Genomic DNA, 16,135 nt, shown 5'->3' with positions numbered 1-16,135 from the left:
AAAAAAGTAAAAGAGTAAAAGAAGCAGGAAGAGGGTCAAAAATAGGCTCTCAACTTTTTTATGTCCTACCACATATCACTAAATAGAATTTTGGGGAATTCACTTGAAATTACTGAAACCATGTCAGTCATGATTACAACACAGTCACTACTGCGATATAACCAAAGCTCACAGTGTCTAGATAAAAGCAGCCAAATACTATTCACTTAGTTACATGTCCAAGTTTGAATACAACTGTTCACTACCCTGATTATGTTTTATATTCTCTTAGGATGTAAAATTGTCACACATTCCAGTAGATCTTTGCTCTTTTGCTCCATCTTGATGTTAAGCTATGCTTTTTAAATCTTCCTCATAAAATATCTTGTACCCAGTTCTGCACTGTAACATTCATCTTCCCATTTTTCCTGACAAATAACGGTAAGTAAATACACACATAAATACAGAGAACAAAAATTTTAAGCATATCTAAATTGGTAGTAACCTATGAAGAGTTGGTGATAACTAAGCTAAACAGAAAAGAACACATTGCTTGAGACGAAGAAATTAAAGAAATGAGGTAAAAAGTCACACCAGAGTCTTAATATCAATACACTGATATTGATAGCTCTTTACTACTACTGCAGAAAAATAATGGAATTTATAGGGGGAAATGCCATATTAAAAAATTCATGGAGCCTTATTCAAAAGAAATTATATTCCTTTGAAGGAGTTATAATCTGTGTCTTCATAAGCATCGCATCTGAAATTCTAACCAAATCATTTTAGTTATTTCAAATAAGGATATAACACATGAATTAACTTAGACTCTAATTTTCCTCAAACTAAGATTCTGTTCTCGGGGTGGGTGCCACATTTCTCTACAAAAATTTGTTTTATTTTCCTGTGTTTAATAATCTAAAAAACAGCATTAGCACATTCTGAATCATCTGAATCCACCTGTTAGCCATGTAAATGAATGTTCCTATTTACATTTATGGTCACACTAGCTCCAAGTTGGTACTACAGTACTCTAATTATGGGAGGCTAAAGAGAAATACAGAGGGGGACCTAATATATAAATGATGCATTTGTGTGAAGTGAAGCCCAAATGACATCATGGTTTTCACTGAAGCACTTACACATTGGTAAGAAAATGCATCATCTGGTGACCACAACATATGGGATAATTTTGGTGTGCTCAACTCAAAAAGAACTTACAGCATAATAGTCAATTCCATAACTCATGTTGTTTCAAGACTTCAATTTAGCAGGCAGTATTCAATACTTTCATAATTAGTATAATTTGAATTTTACTGGTTTTGTAGTTTTGTTTGTATTTAATTTGTAAGTTTTGAGCTGTCACCAACATCTGACAGATTTGATCAGATCACTGGCTCCTGCCTGGTAGTGATTCCTGCTCTTCTCCCCAAAGTCTTGAATTTGGGAGTTGTCCATGGCCCACTTTTCTTCACTTTGGTGATCTCATTCACTCTTGTATTTTTAAAATTCCACTGATACTGCCACGGACTTCAAGATTTTTATATCCAAAAACCCTCCAGATGTGTCTTAAACCCCAGATGTGTACACCCTCCTAGACATTCCTACAGCGGGGTGGCCAAAACTGAACTCCTTACCTTCTCCCAGACTACTCAACCAATAGCCTTCCCCTCACTTGATGGAAACTCCATGCTTCCAGATACTCAGTCCAAAAGCCTTCAAGCCTTCATGTCATCCTTGATTCTTCTCTACACATCCTGTATCTAAAACCAGCAGGAAATCTTACTGTACCTCCTTGAAAACTATATCCAGAATCCAACCACTCCTCACTACCTCTACTACTATTATATAGTCTATGCCTCATTATCTCTCAACTGGATTACTGCAAAATCCTTCTAACCAGTCTCCTTGCTTCCACCCTTGTTTCCCACCCCACCCGCGGATTCCAAGCACAGCAATCAAAAAAATCCATTAAAATCTCCCATGTGCAGGTAATAGATAAATCCTACAACAGCCTGTAAGGCCCTACACAATATGATGATGTGTCCCATTACTCTTTTGACTTTATCTCCTACCTCTTTCTCCCTCACTCACTGTACTAGCCTCCTTGTTCCATAAGGCTAGGTTGCTCCTTTGGGCCTCTACCTTAAAATACTTTTCTCCTGGACACCCATATGACTAACTCTTTCACCTTCTTCTAATCTTTGCTTGCATATTACCTTCTCAATGAGGCCTACCCTGTTCCCTCTATTTAAAACAGTGCCCAGCACTGTGCCCACTGACCCCTCCTCCTAATCCTTGCCCATTCTACCTCTCTTCCTCTTCCCTTCCCCTCCTCCATTTCTATTCTGTTGTTGTCAGTAAAATGGATGATCTTCTATCAGGCTATACAATTTACTTATTATGTTTGTTGTTGTAGCCCCCCTCACCACCTGGAAAACGGGAATCTGTCTGGTTCAATGATGTGTCCCAAACATTTAAAACAATGCCTGACACACAGTACAGGTTCAATAAATATTTGTTAGATGAATAAATAAATTAGAAGGCAAAAGAGCTTTGGACTTTTGAGCAGTAATATCCAAAGCTAGATGCAACAGAGCAATACTTTTTAAAATCCACAAAGAAAACGATTAATTAACATTCTAGAAATTCTGTGCCCAACCAAATCATCCTAAAAGTATTGAGGGCAGAATAACGATGCAAGGTTTCAAAACATTATTCACATCCCCTAGATCATGTAGAGGAGTAGGGGCAGGGAGTTTTTCTTTAAAAAATAAGCCTAGTGAAATATTTGATTTTTAATTATTGTACATGTAAAACTCTTTAGACTAAAAGAAAAAGAAATTCAAAAACTTGATGTGAGAACTGTCACAAACTGCATGCATTACTTAAAAAATTATAAATTTGTTTCCAAAGATTTGACTCCAAGTATTACATAAGATGTGCAGAAACAGACTTTCCTACACTGTTGGAAATGTCCACTGTGAAGGCTTCTAATAAGATTTGGCAGCTTGTTTCAAAATATAAAGTTTGAATACTCTTTGACCCAGTAGTTTCTCTTCCAAGAGTCTATCCAACGATTTACACATTGGCAAAGCTGTATACATATGGATGCCTACAGCAGTCCTGTTTGTAAGAGCAAATAAACTGAAAACAGCCCTAGCTTAAGAAAGTGATTAAATTATGGTCCATACAACAGAACACGATGCTGCCTTTTTTTTCTTTTAAAAAAGATAGACTCATAACTACTAACATATAAGAATCAAACTGTTTAAACAGGTGGAGGAAAAAAACAAGCCCACAGGATATATTACAATCCCATTTATGTTAAAAGAGAAAAAAAGAATTAAGTAAATATGGACATTGACATAGCTGTCTATTTTTATATATGTACTCATGTGTGTACATACCATGTAATGGGACAGAAAAGAAACCAGAAGGACATCCGAATTGCAGAATGTGGTTTAAAGACTTAAGGTAAGGGTTTAGAGAAGGGGGAAAGGAGGTCAAGTTTAGAACCAGAAATCACAGAGAACAGAGATGGGACCACCTAACTACAAGTACACAAAATATCAAGAACAGAAGGATATAGACCATAAGCACAAACTTCATCATTTGGAATTATGCAGTTCAAACATGTATAGTTACTGACAAGTGGTAATCATTAATGGGAAAATATCTACAAGGATTTAAGTCAGATCAAAGAAACGGACTTTAAAATGTCTATGGCTGTCTCAAAAAAATGTGGAACACACAGACTAGAAACTACACCAAAATGTCTACAATGGTTACTTTTCAATTATCACATTATGAACAATCATGAGGAAGGTGGGGGCTGCATTTCTGTATGCATTTCTCAAATGTTCCATAAAACATTTATATTACTTTGGTGATTAATAATAATTAAATTTTAGTGCATATTTTGTGTCCCCACACTTTCCTGCTAATGAATTGCTAGTGACTTCATACACAAATTTAAACACTGAGAGATCAAGAGTTGATTTTGCCTACTGCATTCTTTTTTTCTTAGTTTTTTTCTTAAAATGCCTCAAATAGATGAATACTTACTTATAGGGAAAAAATTATTTAAAAAACAGCTTATTCACATTTTTTAAAACCCACATATTTCAAATATGTATATATTTTAGTTTATACTTATAAAAAATACCTAAATTTAGCATTTTAAAAGTTAATTCTAAGACAAAATTTATCTGCTCACCTCTCCAAGCAAAATCAAAAGAACACAGTCTACAGAGATTAACTCAGAACTATCTGTATTAACAAGATATCCGAAGCTGTCCCTAACAAAACTAAATCAGGGACTCTGACAAAACAAAAACAAACAAAAAAGCCACAACTCAACTTCAGCTGAGTTCAAAGGAGCTAAAAGGTAAAATACAAAGGGGGAAAAAGCAAGTTTTTAACAATTAGATTACTTCATTTAAACCAAAAATTGAAGTAAAAAATGTAGTGTACAGTGTACTTAATTTCACTGTATCAACCATTACTACCTAAGCCTGTCAACATGACAATAATAACTATAACAAGTACAGTATAATACTTCCTATAAAATTCAAGACTGGCATTAAATTTTTCTAATTTTCTAAGAGACTATTTCTCACTGGCAATATCTGCTTTATAAATATAAATTAGTTCTCCAAAGATTTTTCCTCCACTTCTCTTTCTAGTTCCATGTGCTCCCAATCCCCTACTATTCAAAATAAAATCAAAAGCCACAAGTAAGTTCAACATGACTGGCCAACCTCAAACCTAATAAAAGGTCTTTGCCAATATCATTTTGGTCACTGTGGCTCAAACCTAGAGAATAAATTGACCCCCAAATGGACTGTATTATCTATTGATATATCATTCAGTCTAGAGTTCCTGAAGATTTACACACACACACACACACACCCAAAAATCAAAATAAAAGTAACAGGATACATGGGAGCTGGTCATGATAGTGTGTGAAAATGCATCAAGCTGTATCCTTAATATTTGAGCACTTTTCTATATGTAGTTATCCTACACTTCATCAAAAAAGTTTACACTGGTGGGGGGGAAGTAACACTATTGCTCTAGGTATTCTAGAATCTCCTGAGAACAATAAGTATCAGGTGTCATAGCTGGTAACACATCACAGAATCTCTTCTCTCCTCCCCTCTGCTCAGTTTCTCAATATATGTCTCTCTACTATGTCTTTAACCCACCATAGTACAGTAATCACTAACTATAAATACTCAACCGATGGCTTCACCCATACTTCGTTTAGAAAATACAACAGAAGCCATCAAATGCTGACTTACCACTTCCTTTTCCTCCCCTTAGAATGGAAGAAGTGACCCAGGCCCTTGGGCAGTGTCCTGTCACCTTCTCAGACTTCATACTCCTTCTATTATCCCTTTCTCACATCAATGTCTCCCTCTTTTTCTACTGGACCATTTCCTAACACCCGAACATGCTCTACTATCTCCCATCTGGCTTCTGTGATATTCCTTCTGCCTCACTGGATCATTCTGGATGTCTCATAGATATCTTAAATCCAACATATCAGAACTTTTGAGTTTATTTGCTATCCTTCCATTTTCTGAGTTTTATTGCTATCTGTACCACCACCCCCCCACCCCCTCTAGTTTTTCCATTCTTGGTAAATAGCACCATGATCCACACAATTACTCATGCCAGAAACAACCTAATTCCTTCCTTCCCTCACCTCTCATATCTAATCCATCAGCAAGCCCTGTTAATTCTGTCCCCAAAATACATCTCAAATCCATCCACTTCTCTTCATCTTCACAGCCACCACCTTAATCCAGGTTATAATCAACTACGGTACTTCCTGATCAAAGAAATGGCCTTCTAACCAATTATTCTCCAAACAGCTAAAGCAATCTTAAAAGTTAAAAGCAGATTATGTTACTAATTTAATTAAAATCTTTTGATGCCTTCTCAGTACACTTAAATTCACATTCCTTACTTTGACTCTGCAGGATCTGATCCTTGCCTATCTCTCCCCCTCATCCATTTGCTCCAGAAACACTCTCTTCTCTCAGTTCCTGGAACAGTCCATGTTCACTCCTGCCTCAGGGCCTTCACCTCCGCTGCTCCTTCAATCTGAGATGTTCTCCCTTCTCTCCTTCAAAGGACTAGCTCCTTATCCTTTTAAGGTAGCTTGAATATCACCACTTCTCACAGCAAGTCTCCCTCCCACCACTACTCTTTACTCCTTTACAGTACATATCACAATTTGTAATTCTTTTCTCACTTACTAGAATGTAAGTGGTAATAGAGAAATTAAATAACTAATTTTTAAAATTATTTAAGCACTTTCTCTGTGTTAAGTAATGTGCTTTTAAATGCAAGTGTCCCTGCTTTTAGGCAGTGTCTCTGCTCTCATTGAGCTTAAAATCATAAACACACTAGTAAGTGATAGAGGCAAGAGACACATCCAGATCTGGCTCTTAACCACTGAGCTACACTGCTACTCTAGCTTTAGGATATAGAGCAAGGAGCAGCAATATGCTTCATAGCTGTTCACATGCTAGTGGAAACTAAGGCTTGGAGAGGTTAAGTCATGTGCCCAAAGTAGCGAGAGATCAAGTACAATCATGAGCAAAGGCACAGAGGTGTTTAAGTGTGGTGAATGTTCAAGAAACAAAAAGAATCCAGTTTAACCAGATATGGCAAAGAAGAAATGCTGGAGGATAAGGCTAGAAGAGCATAATTGAACACTGAGACGGTATCAGTCATTCAATAAATATTTACTGAGCACCAACTACACGCCAGCAACAGTGCTAAACTCTAGACCAACAAGGGTGATCAAGGCAAAGTCCTCATAGAGACTGCGGTCTATACCTGCGGAAGCAAAGTAGTAGAGAAAAATCATAGCTCAGGAGGATATGGTTGTAGTAGGGCCAAGCAGAAAGTGCTATGGGAACACGGAAAGAGGACATCCAATTCAAGGTGGGGAGATCCAGGAAGAGTGCCTCAGCTAAGTGATGTCTAGGCTGAGATTACAGAGCTTACTTAGTTGGAAGACAAAATATGGTGCACACAGGCACTTGCAAGTACACAGTTGAAAATGACAGGAAAGTAACAAAAGCCAGCTCCAGAAGGGTCTGTGTACTTACTATCTCTATGTCAAGGAACTTGGGACTTTACACTGAAGGCCTTAAGTCACCTATGTTAGAAAGCTCCCTTAAATGGCAGTGGGAAAAACTGAAGGGAGGAGGCAGAGACCGAAAGCAGATAGACACTTAGAAAGTAAAAGAGAAGGACTGAACGTACATGTGAAAATGAGTGAGAGACAGAAGCAACACCAGATTTGAGATAACCAGACAGTAGAAAACTCAGGGCTCTATGACTCACTGGATACAGAGGATGACAGCCTTGTATGGTTGGAAACAAAGGTTTTAGTTTTAGACACATAAATTTGAAGTACCTTGGTATGTGAAAGTGGAAAATGACGTGCAGGGAAAGACACAGTCAAAACAATGAGAAGACATGTTAAAAAAAAAAAAATGAGAAGACAAACCACAGACTGGGAAAAAATGTTTGCAAAAGACAATTCTGATAAAGGACTATTATCCAAAATGCAGCACAGAAATCTTAAAACTCAACAAGAAAGCGAACATGCCAATTAAAAAATGAGCAAAAGACCTTAACAGACACCTCGCCTCATCCGATACACAGATGGCAAAAGAGCACATGAAAAGGTGCTCCACATCATTTGTCATCAGGGAAACACAAATTAAAACAAAAATAAGGTATCACCACACACCTTTTAGAATGGCAAAATTCAGAACACTGACAACACCAAACGCTGGTGGGCATGTGGAGCAACGGGAACTCTCACTCATTGCTGGTGGGAATGGAAAATGGTACAACCACTTGAAACGCATTTTGGCAGTTTACTACAAAATTAAATATATTCTTTCCATAAGATCCAGCAATCATACTCCTCGGTATTTACCCAAAGGAGCGGAAAACTTCTGTCCACACAAAAACGTGCACACAGATGTTTATAGCAGCTTTATTCATAACTGCCAAAACGTGGCAGCAACTAAGATGTCCTCTGGTAGGTGAGTAGATAAACAAACTGGTACATGCCCAACAATGGAATAATACTCAGCGCTAAAAAGAACTGAGCTATCAAGCTATGAAAAGACATGGAGGAAACTTAAATGCATATGACTAGCTGAAAGTAGCCAGTGTGAAAAGGGTACATACTGTATGATTCCAATTACATAATACTCTGGAAAGGACAAAACTATGGAGACAGTAAAAAGATTAGTGCTTGCCAGAAGTTAGGAAAGAGGAAGGGATGAATAGGTAGACCACAGAGGATTTTTAGGGCAGTGAAAACTATTCTGTGTGATACTATAATGGTGGGTACATATCATACATTTGTTAAAATTCATAATACACAACACCAAGAGTGAACCATAATGTAAACCATAACCTATGGGTAAGAATGTGTCAGTGTAGGTACATCAGTTGTAACAAATGTATCACTCTGATGGAAGATGTTGATAATGGAGGAGGTTATGCAGGAGTGGGGCAGAGTACACGGGAAATCTCTGAACCTTCTGTTCAATTTTGCTGTGAATCTAAAACTCCTCTAAAAAATAATCATAAAAAAAAATGACCTGCGAGCAAGAGAATACATGGGTCTAAGTTTCACAGCAAAGAAATCTGAGTGTCATACGAATACAGAAGTAGTAGGTCAGGAAACAAGTCTGTACTGAGTGTTAGGCACTGAGGATATAGGAATAAAAAACCACAATCCCTGCCCTTTTGCAGCAGAAGCTCTAGTAACTATAGCCATGGAAAACCAGATGATTCAAAATGCATTAGAAAAATCTCTATTTAAAAGAAACCACTGGACTTCCCTGGTGGCGCAGTGGTTAAGAATCTGCACGCTAACGCAGTGGACAAAGGTTCAAGCCCTGGTCCACGAAGATCTCACATGCTGCGGATCAACTAAGCCCGTGGGTCACAACTACTGAGGCCGCGAGCCACAACTACTGAGCCTGCATGCCACAACTATGAAGCCCACGCACCTAGAGCCCGTGCTCCACAAGAGAAGCCCCCACTCGACGCAACTAGAGAAAGCCCACGCACAGCAATGAAGACTCAAAGCAGCCATAAATAAATAAAAGACTTGACCTTTAAAAAAATAAATTAAAAAAATAAAAGAAATAAAAGAAACCATTAAGGATGCTTTTTAGAGAGGAAAAATTTATACCCAGTTGCTGGTTTTTTTTTGGGGGCAGGGGAAGGAAGGGTAGGAAATCTGCGGTTTTCACATATTGATTTTGTTTGTAATGAGGTCTAGACCAAAAATAACCAAAATTTAAACATTTTTATAAGGTATGCATGGACATTCCATAATTATAACTGAAACTGTGTAACAGATCTCTTAAGCCAAGAAAAACCTTCAATCTCTAGAAATCAAGTAAATCAACTGCTTTAAAATACAATTTTAAGTGGTTGCTTTGCAAAGTTACTAAACTTACTTTGTTACCGTCCTTATGTAAGACCTGTTTTCAAAACACTGTATAAGCTGAAAATAAAATCCTATTCTTCATATTATGTCATTGTTGCCATAGCTAGATATTTCTTTTGTAACTGCAATTAATTGTAGCCTAATATTTTTAATTACAGATACTAAAGAATATTGCTCTACAACAATTTTGTAAGAATTTCCCAAAGCTTATCGGGAGAACACATTACACTGAATTGAATTAAATTTCTGAATTTGTAGTTTGTGTAATACTTATCTTGAAAAGTTCCATATCTATCAATTATACTTCAGCTTAAAATATTATTAAATGTTACTAAATTATGCTGGAACGGTGTCAAGAGGGGTCAGGTACAGCAAGTCTATAATATATCTAAAGAAAATATTTTGGCAAAGCCAACTTTAGGGTTGCAACTAATTATTCCAGATCACAAAAATCTGTATCTTTAATTTCCAGAACAAAAAATTACATAATTTATATACTCCTTTTTAGGTCAAAATCTACTTGTCACGAAGTTCTCCTAACAGCTAACTAACATCCTCTCCTCCCCAATTTGAGCCAATATCTGCCTGATAAAATTACCAGACCATTACATTTATCACCATACTACACTCTGCTCTTCAGTAATGTCCAAAATAGATGGTGACACCACAGACACCTAACACTCAAAGAGACTCACTGTTCCACTCTTCCAAGTTAGTTAAGTCCTCAAAAGCAAACTGACCCATGAATTTCATTTTTTAAATTCCAGACCACACAAGACCTACCCAAATGTCTTACTATAGAAATTTCCCAATGCCATCATCTCCAAATGCCTGGACATTTACCACCTAAACCTCTTTTCATTTTTAAGAAGTAACAAAATGCACTAAAAGAAAAACCCAAGCACTAATGATTTATAATGTAATTTCACATATTCTGGCCTATGCAGTTCCAACATATCCAACATGCCAAGATAATCTCACAAATTCAGTGATTAAACAACAGCCTTAGCAGTAAACATTTATTGAGCACTTAACCATGGGCTTGCCACTGCTCTAAGCCCTAAGCTCTTCGCCTACTATCATCTCATCAATTCTCCCAACAGTCCTACGAGGTAGGTACTGTCATTACCCCTATTTTGCAGATAAGGAAAATGAGGCACAGAGGTTAAGCATCTTGCCCAAGGTCACAAACCGGTGGGGCAGGGCTGGAACCAAAGCAGGCAGTCTGACTTCAGAGTCGTGCTCCCAACGTTCAACTGATGCAAAGAGTTAAAAATTTACCCTTGACAGCCCCTTATCAAGAAATGGTAAATGTTCAACTGCTAGAAACCGTCAGTCCGATCACTGTCCTATATCCGTGCTCATGGCTTCTACGACTTTGACAAATCAGCTACACCATCTGATTTTCCAAACACACAAACTGGACTTCTCTAGATGTCAGAGCAAACAAATTCTTAATCTTTCCAGGCACAGGAAAAGAAAAACCTACGCAACGCTGTGGCCCAGATTATCCACATTCCTAAATTATAAATCTGGGAGAGTCGAGAAAGGCCCCCAAACTACCCGACAAATGAAGCCTAGGAAAAGCAAGGTTTACAATAAAAAGCTGGAGCTTCCCTGGCAAGACGCTCACGCGATCTCCTCTCTAACGACATAAACAAGGGAGGAGGCTGCATTCTTCCCACCGCACAATGAAGGCTCGGGCCGGAGCGAGAGGAAGAACGCAGCACAATCGGGGACGGCCGCTCCCGGGGTCGGGGGCAGGCAGGGAAGGCCAAGGACGGCCGAGTCGCCCGGTCCTGCCCCCGGACCGGTGCGGGGAGGGGCCGGAGAGAAGGGCTGGCCACTGCCCGCACTCAGCTGACCTCCGCCATGTTGGCCGCACACCCCGGGACTCTTCACAACAAAGACCGGCACCCGGGAGCAGGGCGCGCCGGGCGCCTCCCCCGGCCGGGCCCGCCTCCCGGGCGCGCGGGGGCCGGGCCGGGCGGCGAGGAGGCCCTTCCCCGCCCTCGCCCGGCCGCTCGGGGCAGACCCCCGGCGCGGGCCTGCGGGGCTCGGGGCGCCGGGGGCGGGGGCGAGCCGGCTCGCGGCGCGGGGAAGGGCCGGGCAGAGGAGGGGAGGGGCGGGGGGCGGCGCTCGGCCCGGCGGCCGGGCAGCCGGGCTCCGGCCGAGACAAAGGCGTCCGGCGCCGGGGGCTGCCCGCGCCCCCGCCCGGGCGGCGCGACCCGGCCCGGCCGCCCTTCCCGCCCGCCGCCATTACCGGGCCTGGGAGTTCTCCTCCCGCAGAGCCCCTCGCGACCGGCTCCTCCCTCCAGGCCGGGCCCCACTTACCTGTGGGCGGAGAGCGCGCCTCGGACCCCGGTCCTGGCTCAAACGCGCTCCGTCGCCGCCGCCAACCCCGGCCACCGCGGGCAGCGCCACCGCCTCTTCCCCGTGCCGACACCGACGGGACACCCTGGGCCGCCGCCGCCGCCGCCGCTCGAGAGCGCGCCCCGCAACGGCCGCCCCGGTTCCCCCCTGGCCGCCGCCGCCGTTTCGCGCGTCCTCGAGCCCGCCGCGCGCTCCCGCTAAATACCACACACTGCGGCGGCCGCCATGAGGAGGCGCGGCCCCGCGCGCCGGCGGCCCGGAGAGGGCGGGGCTTCCCGCGGGCGCGCAGGCGCAGAGGCTCTTGCGCGGCAGGCTGATAGTTTTGCAATCCTTGCGGTGCGGGGTTCCGAGGTGGCGGCTACAGCTTGGGCTCCTCGGCTACCGTTGCTGTGACTGAACGCATCGCGGCCCACAAACGGTGGCATATCGCGCTCTTGCCTGCAACCGTCCTCTCCCGGGGAAGAGCGGGCGCTCGCCTGCCGCGTCAGGGACCTCGGTTGAGCGATCCCCGCGGGGCTTTGTTCCGCGGCCCAAGGGGTCGTCCCGCGCCGCGGCCCCGGTATCTACCACCCCTCCTGTTTTGTTTGCTGGTTTCACACAACGCCTCCTCTGGCCCTTCCCAACTCTACTCTTTCCCAAAGGAAGAAGAAACCGGCTGCCTTGGCCACCGACGTGGGACCCCACGCCTAAAGGGGAAGAGGTCCAAGACGCTTCCTTAGGTTTGAACTGCTCTTCAGCAAAACCGGAACGAGTTACAAAAGATTATTTTAGTTGAAGAGTCTTTACATAAAAAATAAAAGGAAAATGTCATTCACGGTTCTTGACGGGTACAAGGTATATATAAGAGCAAACGCCAGTGTCAGACCTTTACAAACTCTGGATTTCCATGTAAGAGCCTCCATAAAGGTAGTATTCTGTGTGAAAACAAAAAGGTACTTTTTATATGAGATTTTAGAAACCACCAGGGAATAGTCTCCCATTACGTCCAAGTTCCCTACCAATACAAAATCAGATTTTCCATCTAAAAAAGATGGGAGGGGGCTTCCCTTGTGGTGCAGTGGTTGAGAGTCCGCCTGCCAATGCAGGGGACACGGGTTCGAGCCCTGGTCCAGGGGGATCCCACATGCCGCGGAACAACTAAGCCCATGCGCCACAACTACTGAGCCTGCGCACTAGAGCCCGGGAGCCACAACTACTGAAGCCCGCGTGTCTAGAGCCCGTGCTCGTCAATAAGACAAGCCACTGCAATGAGAAGCCCGCGCACCACAACGAAGAGTAGACCCTGCTCGCCGCAAGTAGAAAAAGACCGCGTGCAGCAACGAAGAACCAACGCAGCCAAAAGTAAATAAACAAATAAATTAAAAAAAAAAAAAAAAAAGATGGGAGGGCTTCCCTGGTGGCGCAGTGGTTAAGAATCCGCCCAGGGGACACAGGTTCGAGCCCTGGTCCAGGAATATCCCACATGCTGTGGAGCAACTAAACCCGCGTGCCACAACTACTGAGCCTGCGCTTTAGAGCTCGCGAGCCACAACTGCTGAAGCCTGAGCGCCTAGAGCCTGTGCTCTGCAACATGAGAAGCCACTGCAATGAGAAGCCCGCGCACCGCAATGAAGAGTAGCCCCTGCTTACCGCAGCTAGGATAGGCCCGTGTGCAGCAACAAAAACCCAGCACAGACAAAAATAATAAATTTTTTGTAAAAAGGGAAATTTTTATGCAGGCACTCCACTGAAAACACACTCAAAAGTTTCTGCTTGGGTTTCCCTGGTGGCGCAGTGGTTGAGAGTTCGCCTGCCGATGCAGGGGACACGGGTTCGTGCCCCGGTCCGGGAAGATCCCACATGCCGCGGAGCGGCTAGGCCCGTGAGCCATGGCCACTGAGCCTGAGCGTCCGGAGCCTGTGCTCCGCAATGGGAGAGGCCACAACAGTGAGAGGCCGCGTACCACCAAAAAAAAAAAAAAAAAAGTTTCTGCTTGAAAGCCAGAGGCACACAAAGTTCTCTTAGGTACTAACGCAAGCTGCTAGTTCCCAGCTTTCCCCAAAAAACTTGTAGACTGTGTCTCTGTTGATACTTCTGTTCTCAACCTAGTACTTTGCTTTTTGTGGCTGCTCTCTTCCTCTGGGACCGTTAGCACAGTGTTTCTTGAGATTGGGAAAGTAAAAAACCAGGACTTAACCCAGGATTTAGGAAGGAGGTGGTAGGTCACTCCCCACAGTCCCTGCCCCACCCCACCCCACCCGTGCTTGAGGCAGATTCTCTGGAGTCATCCTCTAGAGAACAGGGCCTAGTAAAGGAAGTAATGAGGAAAACCAAGAAAGGTTCTTTTTCAGCAGTTATTTTGAGGTTTTTCAATTTCCATTCAATTAAGGCAAAACTGGGCATTACAAGATGGTATATGGTATATATTTTTAAGATATAAGGTAGAACTCAATAAACTAAATCAAAAAGGTAGACATGAATGGAATACTACTCAGCCATAAAAGAGTGAAATAATGCCATTTGCAGCAACATGGATGGACATAGAGATTATCATACTAAGTGAAGTAAGTCAGAAAGAGAAAGACAAATACCATATGATATCACTTATATGTGGAATCTAAAATATGACACAAATGAACTTATCTATGAAACAGAAACAGACTCGCAAACATAGAGAACAGACTTGTGGTTGCCAAGGGGGAGGTGTGGTGGCGGAAGGATGGATTGGGAGTTTGGGACTAGCAGATACAAACTATTATATATAGAATGGATTAAACAACAAGGTCCTACTGTATAGCACAGGGAACTATATTCAATATTCTGTGATAAGCCATAATGGAAAAGAACATGAAAAAAATATCTTTATGTATAACTGAATCGCTTTGCTGTACAGCAGAAATTAATACATTATAAATCAACTATACTTCAATAAAATAATTTTTTTTTGTGTGTGTGTGGTACACGGGCCTCTCACCGCCGTGGCCTCTCTCTCACAGGCTCCGGATGCACAGGCTCAGCGGCCATGGCTCATGGGCCCAGCCGCTCCGTGGCATGTGGAATCCTCCCGGACCAGGGCACGAACCCGTGTCCCTTGCATCAGCAGGCGGACTCTCAACCACTGCGCCACCAGGGAAGGCCCAATTTTTTTTTTAATTAGGGAAGTTTGATGGGATAATGTAAGCCAGTGGGACACTATCTCTCTACCTTTGAGAAAACTACCTCTTTATAAAGAGAGGGCCAAGTACATTGGTCTCAAGGAAAACCTGGTATTTTCCTAGGAGCCAGACCAGAGAAAGTCCCAGATTCCCTAAGTTTTCAAACTATACTTCCCTCTCCCTTGGAGATTTGAGCTGTGTCTCATCAAAGTCCAAGGAACAGTCTACCTTTTTTAAAAAAGGTAGACACGAAGCAAACATATGGTATATACAAAAGTACATAACATATAGTGGTGACACAGCTTACCAGAGTTAGGTTCTAATCTCTGCCCATAAAGAAAAAAATAAGTGTAATAAAAATTACCCTTGAAAATTCTTTGAATTGCCCATAAATTACAGTGCATATTATTTTGTGGCAATCAAAATTACAAATGCTATGCTTTGCCAAAATCAAATTTTGGCCCCTCATATCCCCGTTCCTTCTCCCTGTTAGACCATTAATACCCATTTATCAACAGCATTTTGTCCATCTGAAAATGACACTATCTCCTTTGATGCTAGAGTACCTTATAAATTGGTGGATTCTTTGTAGCTGCAGGGGTGCCCAGGACAAAGTGTCCCTTGGAGATGCCACACGTCAGTTACCAAGTGTTGGAGATTTCACGTCACCACTCAGAAGCAACTTCTGTTTCTGGAATTCTCACACTTGCTTTTCTTGGCTTGGTTTGTGCCTGCTTTCCTGTAGAAAAGTCGAAACTACGTCTCCTTCCTTCTCCCGCTTCCCTTTTATGCAAAACTAGCTCATTAGAATAATTTCATCCCCACTAATCTTACCTAGATTTGGGAGGGGCTTAATCTGATTTAGTTCATTCCTACTGAAGGTATGAATGGCTGATAGGTGTGGGTGGGACACAAACACACTGTTATAAGTTTTAAACATTTGAAGGAAAATAGCCCTACTGTGAAGTAACTAGGCATCCTTTTCTGAATAAGGAAGCAACCCTTCTTCCATGACAGTTAATCTATAAAGAAGCATTTTGTAAATTCTAAAGCCAACCCAAATTGTGCTCCACATGATGGGATTTCAGGATGAGTGCCAAATATTTTCAGGCCATATGGGGAAAATATTTCAGGGTAGGGA

General features: G+C 42.3%; 1 protein-coding gene and 1 long non-coding RNA gene across 4 annotated transcripts in view; one reads left to right on the top strand and one right to left on the bottom strand.

Annotated features, from left to right (window-relative positions):
* Nucleotides 1-15,730, bottom strand: part of SIAH1 (siah E3 ubiquitin protein ligase 1) — a 28,969-nt gene extending 13,239 nt beyond the window's left edge. Inside the window, exon 1 of one of the 3 annotated variants that reach the window (XM_033418887.2) lies at nucleotides 15,561-15,730. The gene's annotated coding sequence lies outside the window, so the exon portion shown is untranslated. Of the gene's footprint in view, nucleotides 1-11,821; nucleotides 12,121-15,560 lie in introns of those variants that run through there. The other 2 variants (XM_004264877.4, XM_049703692.1) reach the window with 2 other exon arrangements.
* Nucleotides 12,057-12,679, top strand: LOC125962740 (uncharacterized). The gene is made up of 2 exons (XR_007474406.1): nucleotides 12,057-12,419; nucleotides 12,502-12,679. It is a non-coding gene; the product is annotated as an uncharacterized LOC125962740 (long non-coding RNA).
* Nucleotides 15,731-16,135: the final 405 nt, after the last annotated feature.

This window comes from Orcinus orca, chromosome 20 (genome assembly GCF_937001465.1).
Source record: "Orcinus orca chromosome 20, mOrcOrc1.1, whole genome shotgun sequence".
Classification (NCBI taxonomy): Eukaryota; Metazoa; Chordata; class Mammalia; order Artiodactyla; family Delphinidae; genus Orcinus; species Orcinus orca.
The sequence above is the reverse complement of the archived record's forward strand: the minus strand, read 5'-3'. Positions and strand labels throughout refer to the sequence as shown.